Below are 11,557 nucleotides of genomic sequence, written 5' to 3'. Positions count from 1 at the left end.
TTTTGTTCAGTATATATGGACGTTTTGAGTGAGAAGAAATCTGAACTTTCTGATAAGGAGGCACTTCCATTTGTCTCTCCTGGATTCGGTGACAATCTTTATAATTTTGGTATTTTAGTAATAATGCCACAAATAGCCTCACATTTATTTTTATTTGTCTCAAAATGTTCTAGAAGAGAAATAACCATGTACTACTTTGTACTGACATTTTGCACATACTGTATATTTTACAACACACTTTTTGATGTAATCCTGCATATCAGTAGCAGAAGTGTATTGGGACCACCATTGTCTCGGTCATCATGAACATGTCTGTTCTCTGCATCCTCCTCTCTTTCCTGGGAACTGGTGAGTCAGTGACACCCATATTTAAGGTCAATCAAAGTTTTGAATTCCGGGTTGCCCCTTTAAATCAAATCAAACACTTGGAGATAAATCAACTGTATAAATGGTGTCTAGTGGAAAGTGTGCTTGTAATTTAGCTGCTTAAATCCTTAATGTAAAGTGATACCTTTTTTATCCAACTGATCATACATTTAAACTGTTGTCAGCATTCCACAACAAGACACAGAACCAAATGATGTGAGTTTAGTTTTATCGTCTTTCACTGAAGAAACCAGAAACACCTTGAGTGTAGCCACAATCTGTACAAAATATACATTCTTATGACATAAAAAACAACAACCCATCTTTAAGTAATGTACAATTTGTTTGCACAGTGTTTTGAGGGAAAAATGTTTTAAAGCTCTACATAATTAGATGTGAAGTACCTATAATGTAATGTAAAAACTTTGTACACATAAAATAAATGTTATCTGTACATTAAATAAAACAATTCTATCTATATTTATATATCGGATACATTTATCTTTGTGTTATCACTGCTAACATTCAATCACTGCAGTCGTTCACGGGGTTAATCTGTGGTTGTCCAGCACATTACATTCAGCAACCAACCAAACAAGCATGCTGACACAGGCACACAAAGAGTGCACAAGAGGCAAGTCAACATCTTACATTATTACTTCGTCTTGCATACTGAAGGCTACAACCTAAGTTGTAGGATGAGAGGGAGCGAGAAATAGAGAGGAAAAAGGGGAGAGAGGAAGAGAGAGGAAAAAGGGGAGAGAGGAAGAGAGAGGAAAAAGGGGAGAGAGGAAGAGAGAGGAAAATTGAAAGAAAGCAAGTGGTTAGACTTGACTGTTTGCATTAGCCACTACTAGCACCAAAATGTCAATACACAAACTGAAGTTAGGCAAAGAACAACAAACTAACAAACAACTCAGGCAGTGCATTATGGTACATTTAGCAAGTTGACAAAGATACATGACTATATATTGGTGGCACTATTGGCTGTGATACCAGTCATTCTGCTGGGTTGTCCATTCCTCTGAATTCCTCTGAATCTAATACCAAACAGGCTATTCCTATGGATTGATCAGCACCGGTTGTCACTGAGATATATGTTATTTGTATATGTAGGGGCAGTGAGACTGCAGACCCTGACTGCAATGGTCCCGCAGGCAATGATGATGAACCCAGGGCCTTCACACGGAGAGCAAGGAGAGAAGAAGAAAGATAATGGGATAGAACAAGGAGAGGAGTGGAAGAGGGAAAAAATAATATGGGGAAACAAGAGTTGATGTTTGAGGGGGGTGGAAGTAAAGAGGAGGTGGAGGAGGAGGGGTCCAAGGGAGACAGGGAGGGTGAAGTGGAGCAGGAACAGGTGGAGTCAGTCAGTGGTCATCCAGGAGAGAGCAGCGGCGCCCAGAGAGGAAGAGCGAGAGGGAGGGAGTGAGACCCAAACAGAGATGACAAGAGAGGTATGACAGAAATATTCACAGAAGGGGGGACACAGGAGAGGTGGGACACTCAAGCCTCCAATCACTGCCCACAGAGATGGACAGCATGGAGACAGGGAGAGGGGTAGGGGGTGGTGCTATTATAAAGTATACTCTCTTTTAAAACATGGACAGATTTAGGCATTCAAAACTATCAGCTCTGAAATGAACAGTCACAAACCAAACAGTTTCAACAGGCTATTAAACCTTTTGTACTGTTCAACTTTTACTTAAAAATATTTTTTTAGCAAGAATTCCCTATTAAAGACAACATTTCTTCTCACTGTATAAAGCTGGTAATTTGCATCACATTCATCCATTTTAGTTATTTAAATCAAAGGTCCTACAAAAAAAACATACAGTAGGCCCAGGTTTGTCGGATGGCTACACCCCTCCACCATAAACACATTCTTATTCACACAGTCATATCAACACCTGCTGTTCTCCCAGCTCCATCTAATGTGACATCACTGGAGGGACAGGGATCAACAGGTACATCCAGCCATGAGAGAGCCCAAAACCATCAGAGTGGCATATATATATATATATATAGTGAGTACATTCAGTATATCTCAAATGGAATCCTGGTCTTTAGGATACATACTCGGCTGACTTCCAGAAGTGTCCTGGGTGGGAAAGCCTGCGGTTGAGCTTCGGCAGCTTCTCCAGCATGTCAGTCAGCTGGGTGAAGGAGGGACGCTCTTCCAGCTTGAAGGACCAACAGGCAGACAGTATCTCCTACAGGACAGGAGGGAGGGGGTATTTATCTAATCCCACATCCATCCTTATGGCTATAAACACAATGTACAGTAGATGATAATCCATCCAAACGTTTTGGCTCTGGTAGTACAATGTCAGTCTGTTTTATATCACTCGCACACTGAGAATAATATTGTTTGGTTTATTATCATGTCAATACAGTACACTAAGCTTCCCAGAGGACATCACACTGCTCTTTGACCTTACCGTAACCTCCTTGCCCAGGCTGACCTTTGCCAGGACCTTCTTGATGCCCTCTCCACTGCCCACCTGCCAGATGGTGGCCTCTGCCGGCTGGTTGGTGAGTGGCCAGCCACGGGCCTGCAGCTCATACCAAATGGTGCTGGGGATTAAAATATACTGTATGGTTAGCACCTGAGTCCTAGCCCTGTATACAAACAGCATACACCTACTCACACATTAATTTTATGGGGAGCCACATTTCAGCCTATTTATGTATGTATCGCCCACATTTTCTTTTTAAAACATTCAGATGTCCTATATTTAAGCATACTGTACAAAAATATAAATGCAACATGTAACAATTTCAATGATACAGAGGGAAATACTCCTCAGCAGCCCCCCCACCATCAGATGATCCCACAGGTGAAGGAGACGGATGTGGAGGTCCTGGGCTGGCGTGGTTACAGTTCCGCGGCTGTGAGGCCGGTTGGATGCACTGCCAAATTCTCTAAAATTACGTTGGAGGCGGCTTATGGTACAGAAAAGAACATTCCATTCTCTGGCAACAGCTCTGTTGGACATTCTTGCAGTCAGTATGCCAATGGCACGCTCACTCAAAACTTCAGGCATCTGTGGCATTGGGTTGTGTGACAAAACTGCACATTTTAGAGTGGCATTTTATTGTCCCCGGCACAAGGTGCACCTGTGTAATGATCATGCTGTTTAATCAGCTTCTCGATATGCCACACCTGTCAGGTGGATGGATTATCTTGGCAGAGAAAGGCTCACTAACAGAGATGTAAACACATTTGTGCACAAAATTTGAGAGAAATAAGCTTTTTGTGGGTATGAAAAATGTCTGGGATCTTTTATTTCAGCTCATGAAACATGGGACCAACATGTTGCATCTATATTTTTGTTCAGTATAAATGCAGTATTATTATTATGACAGGATGTAAGATGAGATGAAGTTGTGTGTACCCAAAGGCATAGACGTCTGCAGCATTGGAGAAAGGCAGGCGGTCCTCATGGTTCCCAGTACCCATCCTGCGGACGATCTCAGGGGCCAGGTAGTAGATCCAGCCATGAGGGAGCCTCAGCTCATTCTCTTGCCTAGACACACACACAGACAACCACAGATGGACAAACATACATTTTTGATCCTTCATCTGGACTGAAAAGGTGTAGAAGTATACTCCTCAGTGTGTTTAACAAATTTTTTTATATTATTTTTTATATAGAGATTTTTTTTGTACCCCCTTTTCTCCCCAATTTTGTCATATCCAATTGGTAGTTACAGTCTTGTCACATCGCTGCAACTCCCGTATGGACTAAGGAGAGGCGAAGGTCGAGAGCCATGCGTCCTCCGAAACACAACCCAACCAAGCCGCACTACTTCTTGACACAAGGCCCGTTTAACCCGGAAGCCAACCACACCAATGTGTCGGAGGAAACAAAGTACACCTGGCAACCGCATCAGCGTGCATGCGCCCTGCCCGCCACAGGAGTCGCTAGAGCGCAATGCCCTAACCCGGTTGTGGCTGGCTGCAACACAGCCCGGTATTGAACCAGGATCTGTAGTAACACAGCTAGCACTGCGATGCAGCGCCTTAGACAGCTGCGCCACTTGGAAGGCTAGTGTGTTTAACTTTTGACAACGTTTTTTTTTTGCTTACCTCTTGTGGTACTCTTGTACCACTCCGGACATTCCAAAAAGGCCAAAGTCTGTGATTACCACTTTGTTTGTGTCATAGAACACATTCTTGGACTTCAGGTCCTTGTGAACGATTCCTTTAGCGTGAAGGTAGCCCATACCCTGAGGAAGAGGTCAGAGTTTAGTCACTTTCAGTGAAAGGAAGAGTAAGCTGCTTACAATGTACTTACAATTCAAGAGAAGTTGAGTAGTACCACACCTTAACAATTTCCTGAGCGATCTGCCTTGTCTTGTTGATGTCTAGCGTGTTCTTGGCATCTCTTACAACAGAGAATAGTGTCCGACCTTTGCAGAAACTGAGAGAAAATAGGAGGAAATGTCAAAACAAAGCCTTTCCTGGTTTCCTCATTTGTTAAACCAAGACACATTTAATACCTCTCATAGATTGATTCAAGGGTTCCAGCTTTTCCCTGCTCAACTCCCCTAAACATCCCCACCTCCCTTTCCCACTTCCCTCCCCCTAACCTGGTGATGATGGCGAGGTGTGGCGGGGCCATGCAGGCCCCCATGAAGAGGACCACGTTCTCGTGGCGGGTCTGTCTGTAGTTCATCACTTCCTTCTTAAACAGCTTCAGGTGGTCCTGGTTATTACCATCTATCTCCAGCAGCCGAATGGCCACCTCTCCATGCCAGCGCCCCTTATGAACCTTCCCCCAACGGCCCTGGAATAGGGAAGTATGTATGGGTACTTGTGTTATTAGCTATTTTTTTCAGTTCCTATTCAAGGAACTCCAATTTAGTCCATTGGCCTTTTTTTAAAGGAGACATGCAGATACCAATTGACTTTGAATATGAGCCCTACTACCCCACCTCTGTGTAGATAGAGCTGTTGTCATATACACTTATTGGCCAGTTTATTAGGTACATCCATCTAGCACCGGGTCAGACACCTCTGTAGCCATGAAGGGATGCCACAATGTTCAGACGCTGTGGTGTTCCAACATTGCAAAATTGGTAGCATAGGACCTAACGTGCGCCGGGAAAACATTCCCCACACCATTACACCACCGCCATCAGCCTGTACTGTTGACACCAGGCAGGATGGGGCCTTGGACTCAGCATGACACAACAGGAACCGGGATTCGTCGGACCAGGCAATGTTTTTCTACTCCTCAATTGTCCAGTGTTGGTGATCATGTGCACACTGGAACCTCTTCTTCTTTTTATCTGATAGGACAGGAATCCGGTGTGGTCGTCTGCTGCAATAGCCCATCCATGACAAGGACCAACGAGTTGTGCCTTCCGAGATGCTATTCTGCACACCACTGTTGTACAGCACCGTTATTTATTTGCCTCTTTGTGGCCTGCCTGTTAGCTTGCACGATTCTTGCCATTCTCCTTCGTCCTCTCTCATCAACAAGCTGTTTTCATCCACAGGACTGCCACTGACTGGATGTTTTTTGTTTGTCCCACCATTCTTGGTAAACCCTAGACACTGTTTTACGTGAAAACCCCAGGAGGCCGGCCATTTCTGAGATATTGGAACCAACGCGCCTGGCACCGATGGTCATACCACGCTCAAAGACACTTTAGTCACTCGGTTTGCCCATTCTAACTTTCAATCGAAGAGTAACCTAATGCCTCAATGCCTGTCTGCCTGTATTATATAGCAAGCCATGGCAACATGACTCACTGTCTGTAGGAGCGAACCATTTTCGTGAACGGGTAGGTGTACCTAATAAACTGACCACCGAGTGCATAATTACCACTATGTAAAGCTGGAGTCATTCACCTTGCCAATGAGCTCCCCCAGCTCCAGCTGCTCATAGGGGATGTCCCACTCCTGCAGATATACACTGGTCTGGCTGGCCTTACGGGAGATGGGCCCCCTCCATTGGCCACCGGCCAGTCGGCCCCGGTAGCTGGGCAGGTCCTCTATCTCGTCCCCACCACACTCTCTGTTTGAGTGGCCCTTCTCTCTGCCCTCCCTGCTACCGTTTCCCTCATCCTCCTCTCCTGGGTATTCCTCCTCTTCCTGAATACACAGAGACAAAGCAGGCACAAATTGTGTCATGTCATGTCAACTCAAACAAAACATACAATCAGGGGGATATTCAATCAATTGCAGATTGAGATTTCTGGAAATCACTTTCAGAAGTCTGTTAGATTTTTTTGCTGGTTTATTTGCTCACAACAGCACAGTTAGAGAGATTGGAATAAAAACTGAAATCCAAATAAAATAAAATAACATTTGTATTTTTCACAGTGAAATGCTCACTCACAAGCCCTTAACCAACAATGCAGTTCTAAGAAAAATACGTGTTAAATAAAAAATAAAAGTTACAAATAATTAAAGAGCAGCAGTAAAATAACAATAGCGAAGCTATATACAGTGGGTACCGGTACAGAGCGTAAAAGAGGGGAGTGGGGGGAGGGCAATGCAAAAAGTCTGGGTAGCCATTTGATTAGCTGTTCAGGAGTCTTATTGCTTGAGGTAGAAGCTGTAAAGTCTTTTGGATCTAGACTTGGTGCTCCGATACCGCTTGCCGTATGGTAGCAGAGAGAATAGTCTATGACTAGGGTGGCTGGAGTCTTTGACAATTTTTAGGGCCTTCCTCTGACACCGCCTGGTATAGAGGTCCTGGATGGCAGGAAGCTTGGCCCCAGTAATGTACTGGGCCTTACGCACTACCCTTTGTAGTGCCTTGCGGTCGGAGGTCGAGCAGTTGCCATAACAGGCAGTGATGCAACCAGTCAGAATGCTCTCGATGGTGCAGCTGTAGAAGCTTTTGAGGATCTGAGGACCCATGCCAAATCTTTTCAGAATCTTGAGGGGGAATAGGTTTTGTCGTGCCCTCTTCATGACTGTCTTGGTGTGCTTGGACCATGATAGTTTGTTGGTGATGTGGACACCAAGGAACTTAAAGCGCTCAACCTGCTCCACTACAGCCCCGTCGATGAGAATGGGGGCGTGCTTGGTTCTCCTATTCCTGTAGTCCACAATCATCTCCTTTGTTTTGATCACGTTGAGGGAGAGGTTGTTGTCCAGGTCTCTGACCTCCTCCCTATAGGCTGTCTCATCCTTGCCGGTGATCAAACCTACCACTGTTGTGTCATCAGCAAACTTAATGATGGTGTTGGAGTCGTGCCTGGCCATGCATTCATGAGTGAACAGGGAGTACAGGAGGGGACTGAGCACGCACCCCTGAGGGGCCCTCGTGTTGAGGATCAGAGTGGCGGATGTATTGTTACCTACACTTACCACCTGGGGGCGGCCCGTGAGGAAGTCCAGGATCCAGTTGCAGAGGGAGGTGTTTAGTCCCAGGGTCCTTAGCTTAGTGGAGCTTGAAGGGCACTATGGTGTTGAACGCTGAGATTTAGTCAATGAATAGCATTCTCATAGGTGTTCCTTTTGTTCAGGTGGGAAAGCCAGTGTGGAGTGCAATAGAGATTGCATCATCTGTGGATATGTTGAGGTGGTATGCAAATTGGAGTGGGTCTAGGGTTTTGGGATAATAGTGTTGATGTGAGCCATGACCAGCCTTTTAAAGCACTTCATGGCCATAGACGTGAGTGCTACGGGTCGGTAGTCATTTAGGCAGGTTACCTTAGTGTTCTTGGGCAAAGGGACTATAGTGGTCTGCTTGAAACATGTTAGTATTACAGACTCAGACAGGGAGAGGTTGAAAATGTCAGTGAAGACACTTGCCAGTTGGTCAGCGCATGCTCGGAGTACACGTCCTGGTAATCCGTCTGGCTCTGCGGCCTTGTGAATGTTGACCTGTTTAAAGGTCTTGCTCACATCGGCTACGGGGAGCGTGATCACACAGTCGTCCGGAATAGCTGATGCTCTCATGAATGTTTCAGTGTTGCTTGCCTCGAAGCGATCATAGAAGTAGTTTAGCTCGTCTGGTAGGCTCGTGTCACTGGGCAGCTCGCGGCTGTGCGTCCCTTTGTGGTCTGTAATAGTTTGCAAGCCCTGCCACATCCGACGAGCATCGGAGCCGGTGTAGTACGATTCAATCTTAGTCCTGTATTGACGCTTTGATTGTTTCATGGTTTGTCGGAAGGCATAGCGGGATTTCTTATAAGCTTCCGGGTTAGAGTCCCACTCCTTGAAAATGGTAGCTGTACACTTTAGCTCAGTGAGGATGTTGCCTGTAATCCATGGCTTCTGGGTGGGGTATGTACGTACAGTCACTGTGGGGACGACATCATCGAAGCACTTATTGATAAAGCCTGTGACTGATGTGGTGTATTCCTCAATGCCATTGGAAGAATCCAGGAACATATTCCAGTCTGTGCTAGCAAAACAGTCCTGTAGCTTAGCATCTGCTTCATCTGACCACTTTTTTATTGACCGAGTCACTGGTGCTTCCTGCTTTAGTTTTTGCTTATCAGCAGGAATGTGGTGGATAGCGAGGCGAGGGAGAGCTTTGTATGCGTCTGTGTGTGGAGTAAAGGTGGTCTAGAGTTTTTTTCCCCTCTGTTTTTTTCCCATTTACCATGCTAGTAGAAATGAGGGGAAATGGATTTAAGTTTCCCTGCATTAAAGTCTGCTTATGGCCGTATACAGCTCATTGGGTGCAGTCTTAGTGCCAGTATGTGGTGGTAAATAGACAGCTACGAAGAATATAGATGAAAACTCTCTTGGTAGGGGAGGTCTACAGCTTGTCATGAGATACTCTACCTCAGGTGTGCAAAACCTCGATTTCCTTAGATTTCGTGCACCAGCTGTTGTTTACAAATATACATAGACCGCACCCCGAAAAAGCGTAAAACCCACCAGCTGTATGTTACTCATGTCGTCGTTCAGCCACCACTCGGTGAAAAATAAGATATTACAGTTTTTAATGTTCCGTTGGTAGGATATACGTGCTCATAGTTTGTCTATCATTTTATCTAATGATTGTACGTTGCCTAATAGGACCGATAGTAAAGGCAGATTACCCACTCGCTGTCGGATCCTTACAAGCACCCAGACCTACGTCCCCGATATCTCCGTCTCTTTCTCCTGCAAATGACGAGGATGAGGGCCTTGTCGGGTGTCTGAAGAAAATCCTTCGCGACCGACTCATTAAAGAAAAAATCTTCTTCCAGTACGAGGTGAGTAATCGCTGTCCTGATACATCTAGATGCTCTTTTCGGTTATAAGAGACGGTGGCAGAAACATTATGTACAAAACAAGTTACAAATAACGCGAAAAAACACACACAATAGCACAATTGGTTAGGGGACTGTAAAAAAACGTCAGCCATCTCCTCCGGCGCCATCTCCTTAGAGAAATAGAGAACCAGCCTTTTATTAAGTTTTCTATATGGTAAGATGATCGTATCAGTATCATTGCACCACATAATTAACTCGACTAGAGAACTCTCACTTGATCAGGTAAATGCTGCTGGGTGATTTCTCCATTGCAAAACATGGAACCGTCTTCTATTTCACTTCCTCAGCAACTACCGAACAATGCAACCAATTTGTTGAGTTCTTCAAGGCTAAAATCAACACCATTGGACACAACATTGTATCCTCCAACCTCAACCCCACTCTAGCTCCTACCCCACCACACATATCTAAAAAGTGAAGACTACCGGTGGCCCCCGTGACCCTATTGTAACATCAATGTTCAAAACATGCTCAGCTGCTTTCAACCTGTTCAACAATTCTCTCCACACTGGGCAGGTGCCGTCACTGTTCAACATCGCTGCCATCACCCCTTTGCTCAAGAAACCAAGACCTCATCTCAAACTACAGGCCTATTTCCAACCTCCCATTTTTATCTAAAGTCCTGGAAAAGATAGTGGCAACTCAGCTTCACTCACACATCAGTGCTAACCAGCTTTATGAAGCTCACCAGTCTGGCTTTAGGTCCTTGCACAGTACTGAGACAGCCCTGGTGAAGGTTATAAATGACCTGCTCATGGCTGCAGATACAGGATCCCCCACCATCTTGATTCTTCTGGACCTCAGTGCTGCTTTTGACACAGTAGATCACACCATTCTACTGGAGCGCCTCAGAGAGCACACTGTCAATCTGTGGGACTGCACTAAACTGGTTTAACTCCTACCTCTCTAACCGCAAGCAGAATGTTACCCTCAGTGAGGCAAGATCAGAGGAGTCAGCCATAGCCTGCGGTGTCCCACAAGGGTCGGTGTTAGCACCTACCCTCTTCCTGCTCTACATGCTCCCACTTGGCCAGATCTTCAGACAGCAGTGTCCAATTGCACTGCTATGCAGACGACACACAGATGTACATTAAAACAAAGCCTGACTCAACATCTGCTCTGTCAACTTTGTCCAACTGTCTGGAAGAGGTCAAATCTTAAAAGCAGAACAACTTCTTCCAACTCAACAGCAGCAAGACAAAGGCAATGCTGATAGACAGCCCCCAGCAGATCAACTCCTGCAGCATCCACCCTACAGCATTCGCCATGCAGCATCCACCCTACAGCATTCGCCATGCAGCATCCACCCTACAGCATTCGCCATGCAGCATCCACCCTACAGCATTCGCCATGCAGCAACCACCCTACAGCATTCGCCATGCAGCATCCACCCTACAGCATTCGCCATGCAGCATCCACCCTACAGCATTCGCCATGCAGCAACCACCCTACAGCATTCGCCATGCAGCAACCACCCTACAGCATTCGCCATGCAGCAACCACCCTACAGCATTCGCCATGCAGCAACCACCCTACAGCATTCGCCATGCAGCAACCACCCTACAGCATTCGCCATGCAGCAACCACCCTACAGCATTCGCCATGCAGCAACCACCCTACAGCATTCGCCATGCAGCAACCACCCTACATCATTCGCCATGCAGCATCCGCCCTGCCATAGACAGCCACATCATCCCACTCTCATCAGTCATCACTCATTTGGGTGTGAAATTTGACCCTGCTCTCTCCTTCAATGCCCACATTAGTCTGTTAAACGCCATTCTTTCACCTGAAGAACATCTCCCGCCTAAGACCCTCTCTCACAACATCTGATGCAGAAAAGCTAATCCATGTATTCATTTTCTCCAGAATTGATAATGGGAACGCAGCTCTTGACAAACTAAAAAGTCTGCCCACACCCCCCCATCCTTGCTGAGCTTCATTGGCTACCTGT

At 45.7% G+C, this 11,557-nt stretch overlaps 1 pseudogene; it reads right to left on the bottom strand.

The window, feature by feature from the left end:
• Window positions 1–1,111: 1,111 nt before the first annotated feature.
• Window positions 1,112–11,557, bottom strand: part of LOC129831860 (kinase suppressor of Ras 1-like) — a 54,807-nt pseudogene continuing 44,361 nt past the window's right edge.

This window comes from Salvelinus fontinalis, chromosome 33, assembly GCF_029448725.1.
Source record: "Salvelinus fontinalis isolate EN_2023a chromosome 33, ASM2944872v1, whole genome shotgun sequence".
Classification (NCBI taxonomy): domain Eukaryota; kingdom Metazoa; phylum Chordata; class Actinopteri; order Salmoniformes; family Salmonidae; genus Salvelinus; species Salvelinus fontinalis.
The sequence above is the reverse complement of the archived record's forward strand: the minus strand, read 5'-3'. Positions and strand labels throughout refer to the sequence as shown.